This window comes from Zosterops lateralis (genome assembly GCF_965231275.1).
Source record: "Zosterops lateralis genome assembly, chromosome: Z".
Classification (NCBI taxonomy): domain Eukaryota; kingdom Metazoa; phylum Chordata; class Aves; order Passeriformes; family Zosteropidae; genus Zosterops; species Zosterops lateralis.
In genome coordinates, this window is record NC_139800.1 from 69,607,093 (window position 1) to 69,624,233 (window position 17,141).

A 17,141-nucleotide genomic window follows, 5' to 3' on the forward strand; every position below is an offset into this window, starting at 1 on the left:
GAAAAACAAATCAAACCAACAAGTGAGGGGGACAGGAAAACATGTGACAAAGACAACAGCAAAACTAGCTAGAGAAGCAACTATTCTGAAATATGAAAAGAGTAGCAAAGAAAAACCTAAATCTTTTAGCAGAATATGAAGGTTTAACTACGGTAATAGAAGACATTCTGAACAGAACTTAGAGAATGAGTGACACAGTTCTCATGAGACATGCTTCATTTAAAGCACTGATACTCATTTAAATCCTATGCCAACTTACAGAAAGTTCACACAATCTGGATGACAATCCTGCTCATAACATGCCACCAGATCTCCCAACTACACTGCACTCTAACTCTACAATTATAGGCTCATCTTGAAGTGTTGTGCAGCTCACAAATTCTACAGCAACAGCAGTACAAAGAAAAGGTCCTTTAAAGTATGAGATTATAACCAAAGATTAGTTATAAAGATTAGTTACAATTTATTTATATTGAGACACTTGAAGGGGAAGTAATAAATTAAAAAAAGTTAACGTTTTAGTTGCGTTCCAGAAGCTTAAGGTTGCAAAACAGAATAAAACATTCACATAATGAATCCACTGAGAATACTAGCAAGTTTTCTACCACTTCATTGTGTAAAAAGTGAAAGAACTGCTGCTGGAAACTAATTATTTACTCCTAAGCAGCAAGAACAGGACAGGGACAAACCTTAATAAAAGCCACTTGGGGAAGACCCAAGAAGCAATCATTTCATAGAGCAAAGATCCTCTCCCATGATCAAGCAGTGGTGTAAGAATAAGCACAGACATTGGAGAGAAACTATGCCAGATCAAACCAAGTTTTCCAAAACAAATTGCTTCATGCTTACAACTAATTCCTGATCCAGCAGCTACTGCAAGAAATAGTCACAAGTAATCAACTGAACAGACTACCTCTTGCTACATTAGCTCACTATGAAATACATTTTTCAGCAGGCAAAAAGATGGTAAATAAACACAATATCAAAATGAATAATTACTAGAGTGCACACACAAGACCCACCTGGCTATCACAATAGAAGTATATCCAACAAGTAGGTAAGAATTTTGTAGGTGGCCAAAAAAAAAAAATACCAATTCTCTAACACCTTGCTAGCTTTGATGCCTATCAAAAAATAAAATAAAGAGACTAAGTATTTTGTTTCCAGGCTGATTAGACTCTAAAGCCAGGTAAGGCAAGTGGAAGGACTGAATTGATTACCAATTCAATACACACGCCCACAATTTCCACTGATATGTATCGTGACAGAAACTAAAGTACACAAATCAATCTAGTAATAGAGATAATGTAGGATTGAATTGTCTATCTGCATCATCCTCACACATCCTTAGGAATACAAGGCCAAGTATCAGGCACAGAATACTGTTAGAAGAACAACCTCCAAATCTGAGATTCTTTTGAAGACCACATAAAAACCGTAATGGATGTCTAAAAGTATATATGAATAATTTTTTCTTCTTTCACCACAAGCAAAGCAGAAGACTGGGTAGCTATTTGCTTTGTTCAACTCAATTTCTTTTGAAGGTGAAAGAGATCACACCACACAAAAGCAGTTATAAAGAAGCACTGTGCACTCGGTATCCCATGGGAGGATAAAAGCAGGTATCAAACTCCTCAGTACAGGTCACTCCTGCAAAAGTATCTGCCAATATGCCTCATGCCAATCTGTGCTGCATGCAGATGGCTAGCATGAAAGATACATCCCTACTTTCTTGACAGAGGAAGATATATTGTGAACACTCTTGTAGATGTATCCTCTGTAACAGAAAACAGTTACACAAAAGGAAATGCTTCAAGTTTTGCTCCATTCCAGAATCTCTAAACACAAAATTGACAAGAAACCATCCTTTATTTATGAAAAAAAATAAACATGAAAAAGACAAAAATAGATAAATACACAAAACCAAATCGGGACAGTAGAAACACTGAATATACCTACTGCTTCCCTATTCAGTGGGAAAAGAGCACTCCTGGTGTATCCGAACCATTCCCTACTCTCATCTTGTAGCTCACATACTAGATCTGGGTCTTCCCCACAAAGGTGAAATCTCACAGAAAGTTAACAAACCTTGTACTGTGTTCGCAGTACACTGCAGCATTCATATCTGCCAGTGGGTGATGGTTCTGATGGTTATAAGCCTGAGGTCACTGTACTTCACAGGGTCCCATCCCTATATCTAATAAATAAACTAATTACAATTAATCACTTGGAGAGACAGGAAAGGGGAGAAGGTAGGAATTTGTTATACTTCTTTGCTATTACAGCTGGGTTCCTACTCATCTTTTCTGGAAAAAGGGCAGGTAGCTTAAGTACATGAATACATTACAGGGTGTGACCTGATGGCCAGAAAAGCTTTCAAGATAACATACTGTTCTGGAGTTCTGGCTATCACTGTGAGAAAAGTTGTTACTAATCCTGCAGATTTGGAAACTTCCTCAAAACAGATTGCATTGAAATGATACAGGCTAGTTAGAGGCTACCTAAAGATGATCCAGATCCTTACAGCTGTCAGAGGCTGGAGTCAGATAACCTGTTCTCCACTCCAGCAGCCCCATCTAAATAGTGAGGATGCCTGGCTGCTCCCAGAGAATGACGGCTGGCTACTGACTGCTAAACAAGGCCGCCCTGCACAGAGCTGAAGTGTCCAAGCGCTCTCAGCCAGTGAGCTGTATCCAAAGCTGTGACATGGGATGCAGTGAAGACTTTCTTTGGAATTCCACCTGCTAATGAGCCAGAGCAGCAATCCATGCATTCATGTCAGGATCAGCAACACACCCCCACAGTACTGCCACCAAGGTATCTGCACAGACCCACAACTGGCAGCCCAGTATTTGGAAGATCGCAATACTTCCCCACACTGTAAATCACTCTGTTAGGGGGATGATGTTACCCACATCACTGAATAAGAAGTGGGAAAAGCACTGAGCAATGTCACTGAAGCAATGTAAAATCATGGCTGGGAAATGAACCACAAGAAAATTCAGAGAACTGCTGCAGGAGTAAAATTTGGAAGAATAATTTGGCAGGCACTTTACAGAATGTTGCCCAAATCAGCTGAACAAATCATACTTATACAGCAGAAATGCAAAGTAGAAACACAGAAAATTCTTGGTCTGTGATGGTTTCAGAGGCAACTTACACCATATTTGGCCCAGATATGAAAATCATTATATAATGTAATAAGGGAGGGGGGGAAAAAGGGGTCAAGTGGAAACAGTGCATTTCTAAGCTTACATCTCCCAGCCAAAACAAAGTAGGTGTCTTACAGGAGAAAATAGGACAAATTATCCAAGCTAACAACAGCATGCCTCTACTTTGGGCACAGCAGTTCCCACCAATTAACCCAAGAGGAGAATGGGTGTTTCACTGATCAGACATGAAGAAATATGAAAGAAAAACTGCAGTGGAAAGCAACATCCTCTGAAATGGCTGAGCAAACCCTCCTAACCTATCAAGGAAAAGGAGGAGCAAGCAATATGTTAAATTAATGGCTGTATCTATGGTGCCAAAAGAACAATCAGCTTCAGAAGTCTTTTTTCTAACTCTCAGGAAGTATACAAAGGTTTCACACTGTGGTCTAGGAAATGACAAGCAGGTGACTGGATGATACACAGTAAACCTCACAAGGGTTTGGTGTACAAAAGCATTGCTTACTTAGCTGTGAGAGACATGTAGCCTATACTGCAAATCATGGTGATCTACTGCAGGAACACAATGCTATTGCTGATTAGTTACCTACTATATATATTTGTGCAAAAAACACTAGTAAGGATGTGTTAGTTGAGTGGACTCTCCTAAGAAATCAAGTCATGCAGGGATATTGGCCGTCTACAAATGAGGACAAAATAAGATGCAATCCTTGCACCAGAGAGACCATTCAAAATGTCTTTTAAGAATACCTGCAAATAACAGAAGCAAGAAAAACTGCCACAACAGCCCTAAGGAAAGATAGAGCACTAGGTGGTTCCAGGCCACATCTGACAGACATTACACTGGGCCACTTCCAAAAGGGTTTACAATAAATACTGGTGCTGGCAGATACACCTGACTGTATTGCCTACCTCCCCTGCCAATCAGAAGGTTATTGTGAAAGATCTTGATGTTTATATCAATGGTTAGGTGTTCCCACTTGCACAATCAAATAAGGGTTGCCATTTCCAGGAGAAATGGTCCAGTTGCTGGATGGTGAACACCAGGTAACGTGAGTTTATCACATATCCCTATCAACCTTGTGGAGCAAGTTTAGTAAAGCATACTAAAAAACTTAACAAAAACCAGTTGTGAATTCTTCCACCTACCTGCCCTTTGGTGGATTTAGCCAACAGTGCTCACAAGAACATTAATAATTCTGAATAGGAGGGCATGAGTCCAAGGTTACAGCACTTAGAAACTACAGCAACAGACACCAGGTTCCTGTATGAGACAGAAGATGGTGGTGCACCTTGGTATTGGAAGGACAATCTTGTTTACAGTGATTTCTGCCAAGATACTGGCCTAGGTCCCAGAAATTACATCCTTAATTTCAGAGCACTTCGCCAATATTCCTTAATATGTTCTACAATATATATTTTGCAAAAATCATATTTCTCATTCCTTCAACAGAGAGCAGATGTGGGCATTCTCCCTGGGAATTCCCAGTTAAACTCACAGCAACATCTGCTGGCAACATGGCAGTGATACTGATGCTCAGTCACACCTGCCCAGCATAGTTTTGGGCACAAAGGACACTCCCGTGGGAACCAAAAGGCCAGAGCTGATCAATATCCAAAGATGACCACAAAGGGAGCCTTGAAAGTGCGTATGTGGGGGAAGGTCTCCATGCTGTAATGGCCCTTCAAGAGATTGCTTTACCTTGCCCTTGCTGTGTACTACTGACCTCTCACAGAACAAAATAACCATAATCTCATCAGTGAGAGTTACTAACATTCTGTCATACAAACTAAAATGTTGAAACATCTTTGGTATGCTAAAGTTAGTAATCAATGAAAGAAATTGAAAGAAAGACCACGCAATCAAGACCATAATAACTCACGGCCACTATGTGAAGAACCAATTTAATTTTGATTCTGCCTCAACAGTGTTTGTCTGAGACATGTGGGGCAGGGCTTGCACTGTCACTTGCAGGAGTGGCCCAGGACAAGCTGGAGGAAAGCCTTGTCCCTGGGGAGACTTTGCCTGGCACCAGTTCATGTCTGACCCGGGACAGGCCGGCAGCAGGAGATCTCCAGGGTCACTGCACCCTCCAGAGGGGTTCTCCAGGCAGGTGGAAAAAGGTCTCCAGCCAGGGACTGCAGTGGGACACTGGGCTGGGCCAGTGGTCTCCTGACAGCAGGGAGGAGACAGGGGCATAAAAATAGCTCAGTTACAAGCTCTGGGGCTTTTTGAGTCAGGGCTTTCTATGTTGGGACTTTTGGTTTTATCTTTTTGCCCAGGCTTGAGGTCTGCTTCTTACTCTGGCCCAGCCTGGTTTTTGTCCTTTTTGCCCCGGCCCAGCCCCTCTTGGCTCTTCTGCCCTCGCTGTCCCTCATGTCTCGCCCTCCCTGTCTCTGGGCCTCGGCCGGGCCCCGGTGACCCCCGAGCCGCGTCCTGCCCTCCCCTCGCCTGTCCCGCCTCCCTGTGCTCCTCCTCCCTTCTCCCTGTGCTCCTCCTCCCTTCTCCCTGTGCTCCTCCTCCCTTCTCCCTGTGCCCTGCCCGCCCCATTCCCGCCCCATTCCCGCCTTCCCGCCCGCCCCCGGCCCCGCTCCGCCGATCCCGGCAGCGTTCCGCGCCTCCCGGGCCCGCTCTCCTCCCTCAGGCCGTGTCCCGCCGCCCGAGGGGCCGGCAGCGATCACACCCTGCCCGGCACCGACACCGAGCACACTCCACACCGACACCGAGCACACCCCACACCGAGCACACCCCGCCCTGCTCCACCCCTCTCACCCCATACTTAAGCCTGGACCCTCCACTGTTCAGGGTGTTTTGTCCCTGGACCTCTTCAGCGTGTGGCCTCAATAACCCCACTGGGTCTCCCTAGAGAAGGCCCTTCCCGTCTTTCACTCGTGGACAGCTATCCATGGCTGATGTGTGTGTGCCTGCCTGAGCAGGAGACGCTTTTGGGAAGGCAGCACCAATGTGCCATCCACCCGTGCTGCTACAGCATGGGATCAAAGCATGCCAGACTTTGGTCAGCAGTGTCTGCTGTCTGGAAAACGGTCAACAGGGATAAAGTGAACCAGAAGAAATTCTACACGCTAAAAAGAATACCTGCTCCTTGTAAGAGTGGTCAAGCATGAGAAAAGATTGCGAAGAGGAGCTGTGAGTCTTGAACTACTACTCAAAACTGAGTGAAAACAGTCATATGCAACCTGATATAGCTGGTCCTATTTAACTGAGGGTGAACTTACACCACATCATCTCCAAAGGCTCCCTGCCACCCCAACCACTCTGTGATCCTACAATAATCTCACAGGGAGAAAGTTGGGTGAGATAGTCAAAGAAAAGACAAAATGCCTTTTTTTTTTTTTTTTTTTTTTTTTTTTCCCCCAAAAAAGAAACAAAACTGGAAATCACTGTTTCATTAACATTCCGGTAACTGTCATGTGTGGTAAAAGCTATGTTATATATGAACAGCTGGGTTCTCCCAAACCAGGTACTACAGGAAGTTCTTCAGAAAAGCGTAGAGTAAATTAACATTCTCATGATTAAAATACATTAACATTGTCTCAGTAAAAACAACAGTAAACAAGCAGAAAGTATTTCAAGTCAGGATAAAAAGTATGCTTTAAAATCCAGCATAAATCCTTAATCTCTTCCATAATGAGATTGGGATTCTTAGTACCATAAAATCCATCTCCTTAATTTGAGGTCAGGGTACAACATGCTTGCAAAAGGAATTAAAACCAACTGAATTTAAGCAATCTGAATATAAATAACCCATGGAAAACTAAAGAATATAACATAAAAGTCTGCAACAGAGCCGAGATTTAAAACAAACACTAGGTTTCCCACCCCTCTTTAAGTGGACTGCTGTAAGCAGGCAAGGCTGACTTGATCTGTTTTCAAATTCCTCTTCTTCACTCCTGCTTTAGGGCACATGAACGAGGTTCAGCTATTAAAGCAAGCTGACTTGTAAAACAAAATAATCACTGACATTCTGAAACAGTCACAAAGCAATAAGCACTGTTGTTGTTATTGATAAAACACTGAACTACAACTACCTTCAGTACCTGAACTGTACCTGATGAAACCATAAAGGTGCAGTTTGATAAAGTGTTAACTTAACTGGGAAGGGGTACAGGAAGGAACTACAAATGATAGATGGGTGTGTGCTTCTAAAAAAAAAAAAAAAAGCTGTGGCTTCCTGAAAAGATGAGGATGAAGAAGGTAAGCCTAACTGTATACCAATTATGCTGAATTATGAATGCATGTTAATGAATCTCACAGAACAAAGCATTTGACTATTTTCAATAATTATTAATGCAGTCCTTTAAATACCTGTTAAAGACATGAGAAGTAATACATTTGCTGTGACACAGGTTAGTTGCATAGCCCATTCCACTCAGTCTTTCCTTTTCTCTTCCACCTCACTTCACGTTAGCCTGATTTTCAACCTCACAGTCTTTCACTTCAGTTTTTTTCAGTCACTAGTTCATATAAGCCCATCTCCTGTTAGTCTTCTTCCCTTGATCCAGATGCTTGTCAGCCCATCCCAAGAGTTCGCAGTTTCTCCCTCTGCTACCAGGTCATGGTCCCAATAGTATCTACAGACACCACATTTCTTTGCAGACTGACCCCCATCTGCTCCCACAGACTGACCTTAAACACAACTCTTCCTCTCCTCCCCAGTTCACCTACTTCTCCTAACTACATTCTCTTCTACTCTCTGTTTCCCCTTCTCTTATTCTCTTCACAGCAAAGTAACACCTCAACCTTCAACTGTAAGACTTCATTACCAATATTCAGTAACTTGTCGATGTTACAGTCTGTAGACCACAGAAACTTACTGTGGGAAGTACGAGACAGCCTTCTAAACCTTCAAGGCTGACCATCATCCTGTAGTTTAGAAATGTACCTTGGACCTGCTGCTTCTTACGAGTACATTATTCCGCCTAAGTTTCAATAAACATGCTTTATTAAAACTGATCAAACAGAAAAAGAAATCAAATAGATACTGAAGAAAAAAAATAATCAGAAACAGAGGGAAATTAGAAACAGAGAGAAATTAGAAACAGAGAGAAATTAGAAACAGAGTGGCAGAAAAAAATTGCATATAAACTTATTTACATTATCTTAGCAAATTATACCATTTTTCTTTGATGAAACAAAAGATCATTCCCCAAGACAAAAGAAAATGCAGTGGAACTGGTCAGGAGTGGGGGGATTAACTATTTTTTCATCCATACTATAGCATGAGGGATCATTAAATGTGAGGAAAGTAGATTAGAAGATGTGGAAAAAAAATCCAACTCAAAATGAATGGTTAAAGAAAGACAATTGAAATAGGATTACAAGTGGTAATTTCATTAACTGTTTTCATAAATGTAGCCTTTTATCTGTATATCTGAGCTTCCTCTGACTCAGCTTCATTCCTCTTCCTTGTGTCCTACTACTGTTTCCCAGAGAGAGCAGATCTGCACCATCCGTTCCACTTCCTCCCTTGAGGAAGCTGTAGTCTGCAATGGGGTCACATTCAGCCCTCTCTTTTCCAAGCTGAACCCAATAAGCTCCTATTTTTCTCAGCATGTAATGAAACAAAAACAATCTGGACTTTTCAGCCCAACAATATGAAGTCTAAAAGTAAACACGACTGTTCTCTAAACAGACGTATATACAGAGAACAAGCCAAGAATTAAGCCACTGAATGATACTAAACAAGAACAATGTATACAAAGACTGTGAATAATTTAGATCGAAAATTAGACTGAAATTTTTGAAACAAGCCAGGAAGTGTATGCTGTAGGTCCTAATGTTTAAGATGAATAATTGTTTTATCATATGGATCAAAGGACATTACTTAGTGGTCTGCAACAGAAAGCAAATGTACAGCTAACAACCCTCCCCCCTCCATTTTTATATGTGGGTGGAAGGGTAAGAGCAAAACAAATCTTCTATAGTTTTGTAGTGGCCCTCTAGTGTTAATCTGGTCCTGTGCTGAAAAAAAAATAAAAAAAAAAAAATCACAAACCTTAAATTCAATATAAAATTTCCTCATAATCCCTTTTTGTTCCCAAGTATGAAAGACTAACAATCCCTTTTTTGTTCAAGTCTGAAGACCTGAGGCATACACAATACAGAAGACTGAAAGCAAGTAGGCCACTTGCAACATACGACTGTCAGAAAAAAACTTTTTTTTTCTTATTTAAGTCTTGATTAACCCTACACACTAGGGACTCTCACACAAAGATAGAGGATTTTACAACAGACAAACTTTTGAGATATCATTCTTTTGTAGGGATTTCTGCAGTAAAGTACTTGTAAAGTACTACACTAGGACCATGAATGCACAAGAGCATAGACTAAAACACTAGAACAGGACTGAGACAACCAAGAGGAACCACAACATCCAAAAAAAAAAATTCATAACTGCGGAGTGGAACCGGGAGGTAGTGATGGAGTATGAGACCATACCACATTCATGGATCAACAAATATGATATGACTCAACATCACCTTCAGCATTCTTTGTCCAAATGGAGGATAAACACAGCAAAGATCACACAACATCATTACCAGTCAAGAATAAACCAAAAGACACAGTGAGGACTTGTTAGCCAGCATCCCTTTCTCCCTTGCCACTGCAAGTAATTACACTGATGAGCTAGCCATCTGTCCTGGTCCTCATAAATGCAGGACTGTAAAAGCAACAGTATAAAAAAAAATCTATGAGATTTCAAACACAAGTTTATGAAAATTAACTTGTTCAAAAATAGAAGTCATGTTTCTACCTATCCAGTGATCCATTGTGAGATGCTGCACTTTAAACTCTCATCTCAATATGGTGGCACACTCTGGCTACTGCAGGTCCTTGGCATCTTAAACCAGAGCACTTGCCAAGTGACATCTGTTGCCTAAAATGCAGGAACTTCATTCACCATTGCAGCAGGAACAGACTAAGTTATCATTTATGGCCTTTCAGTTTCAGCAAAACGCACTTTGTTCTTTGTATAAAATGGTGGGTTCTGCTGAATAGTTTCATTGCCAACTGATAAATTGATGGGTGGTGGGAAAGCGAGAAAACCCCTTCCCCTACAATGCACAGCAAGTGCTCACAGGGCTGCAACAAAGCTCTCCCACCTAATGACTGTTAAGTGTCTTCCTTAGAAACACACTGCCTGACCTTCACCTATTAAATAAATTGGAAGAGCTTGCTTTCATCTGGCATCTCTTCATATACAATCTATGTGTATCCTTTCAGAGCCTAGTGTTCAATTTCATTCACTGTCTCACACAGATTTGAAAGAGAATCTCTACTCAACTTATATTTCTCAACACTAGTAATAATAAACCCCAAAATTTTAGATGTATACCTGAAAAACAGTGTTTAAAAAACCAGCACTAACCATAAATTCTGTTTCCCATATATACTACATGATTTTTGTGAGTACTTGTTCTTTGCTCACATGGTCCCAGGATATATCTCAAAATCCTACTTGATGCTTCCAGAATTTTGTCATAACAAAAGCGCTCCACATTTGCAGTCCCACATGCCTTTAATACAAAATCACATTGAAATATTTGTTTCAAATAAGCTATAAAGTAACCCATAAAATTTGAGATCTATTGAATCAAGTTTTTCAAGTAAAACTTTTACATCTTTCTGCAGGAAAGTGCTTTTAGTTAATTCAGCACCCTCTCCTGTTTACCTTGGCCCATTGGAAGAAACTGTATTTGAGTACAGGCAAGATTGTTGACAGGAAATGAAACAGAGTCCTTCACTCAACACAGAGAAATGAAGGGCATTATTCATTAAGAAGTATGTTGAACATTCTCACTGCTGCCCTATGTATTTCAATTTTTTATGTCCTGATTGCCTTAGAAAGGAGATAAAAAACAAAAAGGAAGAGAAAAAGAGGTGGGGGGAAAGTGTGAAAGGGGGAGGAAAAGGTGAAAAGTGGTAAGGAAAAGCAAAACAGAGGGAGAAGGTGACGGAAGTGGGGGAAAGCAACAAAGAAGGGGGAAAATGATGAAAAAGGTATTGAGGAAAGAAAAAGTAAAAAGGGAAAAAAAAAAGAATAAAGGTAAAAAAGAGGGGGAAGAAGAAGACAAAAAAGAGAAAGGGGGAGGAATAAAAAGAATAAAAAGAGGGGAGGGGGACAGGAAAAAGAGAAAAAAGAAGAAAAAAAGGAGAGAAAAAAGGAGAAAAATACTTGGTTGTGCCTTGAAATTCTGAAAAAAGTTGTGCCTACATTCATTTGATTGACTCAAGCTCCGGAGCATGAGGAAAACATTTAGTTTTCCTAACTAGTTAGACAATGTCCAGTGTTTCTTTCTGCCACTTCAACATTAGACTGAACTTGGATGCCTTAAGCAGAGACATTTTTAAAATTACTCAGAATATTTTGACTATACAGATTGTCACACTAGACCAGGCTGGTAAACCAGTCTAGCAACAATTTGCTCAGATCAGCCAGCACTATATCTTGTCCTCAAGACACAAGACAATTCACATGGTACAGCCTATCAGTACCATACAGAATATGGCAGATATGGTATATGCCAATCTTTTAAGTATTTAATCTTAACTGTTAGCAGTTGTTTTAAAGTATACACTAGAAATACTTTTTCTAGCTTGTTTGGCTTAATTTGTGATATGTTTCAGAACTCTGTTTGTAGTACTTGTAACTTTGGATAGTACTACTATAAGCATCCCAAGAGATTTATTCATCTTGAATATCACAAGCAATGGTCAGATCCAATTAAGGATTAAATGGAAATCTGGCAAGTTATGAAATTCCTTTTAAGTATAGTCTTAACTGTATTGTGCATGCCATCATTTTTGAATATGCAACATGAATACTTCTGTCAATCTATAAAATGAGAACTTCAGAAAACATCCCAACCTATTAGCACCTTTTGAGCCATTACTACATGTAAAAGGAAACAATATGATAAGAATTGTTTCCAATATGTATACATTTTACAAAACAGCTGCTTTGGATTCACCTCTAAGGAATCAAGAAAAAAACATCCTCTCACTGACCATTCTGTGGTGTCAGCCACATGCAGGGAAATAACCTCTACAACAAGCAGATTCAATCCCATCTTGTATTATTTGACACTTGGCAGCCCTGAGATTATCTCACTTGACAAGAAAGCAGATAAAGCATCAAAATGGTGGGTTTGTATTTTGGATTGGATCTCTGAGATTCCTTAAAGCCTGCTTGCACATACATTTGTGCAGACCTCTACCTCCATAGATGAAAGGACTTATCTGTTTTTGGCTACTTGCCAACTCTTACCTCCTAGATCTCTCATTTTCCCCTGTCCCAAGAGTGAAATCATCACATCAAAGAAGCTGGGTGAGTACCTGTGGCCTAAATTCAACCCACTTTTCATTTTTTCTGCATGTTCTAGTCAGCGAATTAGTCGGCTTTAGTCTTCCAGCAAAGTTATTTCTGAAAACTAGCTCCTGATTTCAGATTTACAGTACAAGACAGACTCACGATTTCAGATCTACAGCACAAAACAGAAATACAAATAAGAATCCAACACATAAGTACTTAAAAAATTAAGTTCAGTTAAAATTTTGGTATTAAACTGCAATTTCCTGAAAGCTATATATTTATTACTGACGTTTTTAACGCGAAAACCTCTGCAAAGACTGAAAAGGAACGCCCCAAATCAAAGAAGAAACAAACACCTGATTCATATCAAGTGACAGATCATAGAGACGTGTGATATTAAAAATGCCTGTAAGACTTCCATTTCCATGCCAAACACTTTTTTTTTTTTTTAACAAGTAGCTTAAAAATACTAATTAATGCCAGTGACTTATCTTTTCTTTTTTTTACTCCAATCTGTAAGAACACTCATCTGCAAGCACACAGCAGGCAATGCAGAAATAGTGTATGGTAAAACCTCCCAAGCTGCCAATGCAATGCTGGCAGGCTGTGTTTGCAGTCCTGAGCCAGTCCCAGACCTGGCCGTGGCTTTACACAGCCGAGGAGCGGCGGGACCCACCCTCACCCCCTCGCCGAGCATTTCTCAGCCACAGCCACGCTCTGCCAAGTGCACACTTATCTGGCACCCTCAAAAATACCTGCGAATCAGTTTGCGAGGGATTGATACACTGAACATACCCATACTGTGACAGTAATGCCTAAAAGTAATACGTGAGTTTTAAATGAACAGAATGAGAAGCGAAGGCTTTAAAAAAAAATACAAACAAAAAATAAAAGCCACTCCCAGGGACTATTGGGAACCATATCCAACTCGAAACAGCTGGAAGTCGAAAGTAACAAAATGAGAGCAGTTGAGCGCTCCCCGGGGCCGGGCGCAGGGAGGTGCGGCAGTGACAGGGCGGGCGGGGCAGTGCCGGCTCCGGAGGGGCTCTGTCTGCCCCTCAGCCGCGTTCCCCGGCCCCTCACAGCCGGGCCAGGGCAGGCGCCGGCCCGGGACTCTCTGCCCGCCGGGGCTGGGGCCGGCGGCGCCACGGGAAACTTGGGCGGGCGTGCCCCGGCCGTCCCGGGGAGGCTCGTCCCTCCGGGGCCCCGCACGGGACACAAAGTCCCGGCAGGGAGAGCGGGGGAGGCTCTGCCGCATCCCCCCCTCAGGCGGCGGCGGCGGCGGCGGTGCTCGGCCGGGGACGGGAAGGGCGGGATGGGGACTGCCGCAGTCCGCAGGGGAAGAGCTGCTCCCGGCACCCGCACGGCCCCGGCGGTGCTGAGCTGCTCCCGGCGGTGCTGAGGGGCCCCGGCGGTGCTGAGCTGCTCCCGGCACCCGCACGGCCCCGGCGGTGCTGAGCGGCCCCCGGCGGTGCTGAGCGGTGTCCGGGAAGCCGCCCCCAGAGCCCCGCGGTCGGCGGCGCGCCTCGGGCAGCGCGCAGGGAGCGGCGGGGCCGCCGCACGTGTGCCCGGGCAGGGCAGGGCAGCGCCGAGCGCGGCCGGGCCGCCTCTGGCCAAGGCGCGGGACCCGCACCGGCACGGCTGCCGCGCTCCGGAGAGCCCCCGCAACTCAAAGTACCCCCGGCCGCGCTCCTCCCCTCCCCGCGGACCCCGGACGAACGCGGCGCAGGTGGAACTCACGGGAGGAACGTGCGCCAACGCCACCGACTCCCGGCCGGCCTCCCCTCCCACTGCCGGCGGCGACACCGACAGCGGGGTCTACCGCCGCGACCCCCCTTCCTGCCCCGCCCCGGGACCGCCCCCGCGCCCCGCCCGCCCTGCCCGCCCTGCCCGCCCTGCCCGGCGCGGGGGACGCGGCGCCGCTCACGTCGGCCCGGGGGCCGTGCCCGGCTGCGCCGCCGGGGGGCGCTGTCCCGGCCCGCCCTGCCCCGCTCCGCGCCGGAGCCTCGGGGGCCGCCCGCCCGGGGTGCGCGGGGGAAGGTCTGCCGGCCCCGGGGAGGGCTCGGTGTTGGCTCTGAAGAGGCTGGGGTCCACAGGGGAGGGGCTGGAGTCCGCACGTAACGGGCTCGGAGTCCGCGTGGAGGGTGCGAGCCGTGCCCGCCCTCGGCAGGGAACAAAGCGCGCCCGGGTCCCCCTGGGCAGGGACGGGCGGCCCCCGGTGCCATCGGGCCCGGCCGGGAAGCGCCTTCGCGCCGGGAGGAGGGGAGAGGCTGTGGCTGCGGGCTGAGGGGAGGGTTCCGCAGGCCCTCAGCGGGGCGTAGCGGGCCGAACAGCGGCCCGGCACCGCGGGGTGTGGGGTGGGGTGGGCTCCTCCGAGGGACGGGGCTGGGGCGGCACTCGGCGCAGCCCCCGTGCCCGTTTGTGCTGGTAGGCTTGTCGAGAGCGCCAGTGTGCCTTAAGGAGATGATGTTTTCAGTGAAATTCGTAACGTAAAAGGGCGAGCTGAAGGTTGGGCGTGTGTTAGAATGAGCTCTGTCTGAACCCACCGCAGGGGAACCCGCTCAATGTCTTGCTGATCAGGTTTGTGCACAGACCTTCGAGAGGCTTATCTGCATGGGTAAAATGGAAGAACTAAGACCCAAATCTGTGTTGTTTTTCAGGGGCATTGTGGTGAAATATTCCTTTATCAAGCAGGACTGTCCTCATGCTCCTTAAAAATATAAAAAATATATATGGGAAAACATAATTCTGCCATCCTCAGATTAAAATAATAGCTTTTTTTTTTTCTGAATAGATCTACCGACTTCTTTATAACAACAAATCTGGGTAATTGGGTCTGTGATGGATGTTTCAGTATTTCTAAAAAGGCTAGATGTATTATTAAGATGGAGCATTTTCTTCATTCGTATAAAATGGAAAATGCAACACAAATGAATCCTTTGAAAGCTTATTAGCATTTCTCAAATTAAAGTACGTCATTGGAGTTCTGGCTTGGTCTTAATTGCCTGATGCTTGTTCTTCAGAAGGTGAAAATTTGCCTTTGTGGGGCTATAGGACATAGCAAGCAATTAGTGATTAATGTGTCCCAAAGATGCTTTCATTCTTTGATGACAAGAAATATTAAGCTCTTTGAACAGAAATGGTTACTTACTGGCTCCAGCTGATTAGCAGTCACACCATCATTTTTTTTGGAGAGCTCTTTGTCACACCAAGCCGTCATCAAAGTTTGTGCCAGACTTCCCTTACATTATTGATCTGGCTCATGAAAATGTCTGGTCTAAGGATTCCAGGATTTGCCCTGAGCAAGGCACATGGTGCTTTTGTGGAATAACAAATTGATAAACACCTGTTCCTGAGACCCAAAGGCTTGCCTCCACCTTAAGCTCTGAGTGTCATTACTGAAGGGTACAGCTTTGCAGTCTCTCACAGGGGCCTACATCCTGTTCTACAAGTGTTTCCCGTGCTGGCTGCTCTTCTGCAAATTCTTTAATTGGTGTAGATTAATACATTCTCAAAGCAATCTTTGCAAAGGAAAGCATGGACAAGAATTTGGAGGGCCTCAAAGTAGTCTTTAGCATGTGAATGTTCCCTGAATTAGATGGTCTTATTTTATGACACTGCTAGGGGCCTACAATTCAGTCCTTCTTCTAAGTGCTGAACAGCTGGTTTACGGGTAGTAATAAAAGAAATCAAAGTATTTGGGAAAGAAAAAAAAAAAAAAAGAGAAAAGCATAAAAAAGATATGTTATCAACTCTTTGAACAGAAACTGGAAAAGAGACTGACCTTAGGGCCTATTAGGCTTTAAAGTTTTCTTTTTTAAAATTTTAAAAGCTTGAACTTTAAAATTTTAATTTTAAAAGCTTTTTATTCAAAATTAGAGAAAATTAATTAAAATCTCAGCTTTTTATGACTACCTGTGTATCGAAGTCATTAATTTGAGTAAAACCTGTCAAATCTACTAGTTTTCTTTATGGTTCAGGTAAGGCAGTCTACCTTAGACTTCATGTTTAATGACTCTATATCATTCTACTGCATTTTCCTCAATTTGCTCATATTGCTTTCATTATTTCAAGTGCTGTTTTCATATTGCTTCACCAAGGCAATAAAAATGAATACAATAAAATGTGATGTTTAATTTTTGTCTCTTTCTGAAATCTGAGACTTGGCTTACAGTGTCCTGTCTGTTGAATTTGAAAATTTCTAACATAGAAAAACAAAATAACTTTTAAACTTTATTCTGTGACTTATACTGTTACCTCCTAGTATGAACTATTGAAAAACAAACGAGGCAAACCCCAAATCCTGTAAAGTACTAGATTTCCTGTGAGACTGACTGCACTGAGTTGAAAAATTATCTCTCATCTTGCATGACTACATATCTACTTTTAGCTTTTCATGGAAAATAAAAGTGTGGGATTTTCTTTAGCTTGCCAGCCTTTTCATCTGCATTAGGTCCAAATTCAGCAAGGACTTGAATTTTGAGATTAGGTACATGCTAAAGCAATTAATTCTAGAACTTTGACATGAAAATTATATAAAAAGATACATTTGGTCTGTGGTTGTAATCTCATGAAACAGTCCTGGGCTTCCTTGTATAGAGGAATAAATTTAAATTAAATTAATGTCCTAAGCTTT

The 17,141-nt window shown here is 43.4% G+C and overlaps 1 protein-coding gene across 6 annotated transcripts in view; it reads right to left on the bottom strand.

Moving 5' to 3' along the window:
- Nucleotides 1-14,358, bottom strand: part of PAM (peptidylglycine alpha-amidating monooxygenase) — a 123,744-nt gene extending 109,386 nt beyond the window's left edge. For 4 of the 6 annotated variants that reach the window (XM_083883404.1, XM_083883402.1, XM_083883403.1 and 1 more), the window contains exon 1: nt 14,246-14,358. The gene's annotated coding sequence lies outside the window, so the exon portion shown is untranslated. The remainder of the gene's footprint in view (nt 1-14,245) is intronic. The other 2 variants (XM_083883400.1, XM_083883401.1) reach the window with 2 other exon arrangements.
- Between the last annotated feature and the right edge of the window lie 2,783 nt (nt 14,359-17,141).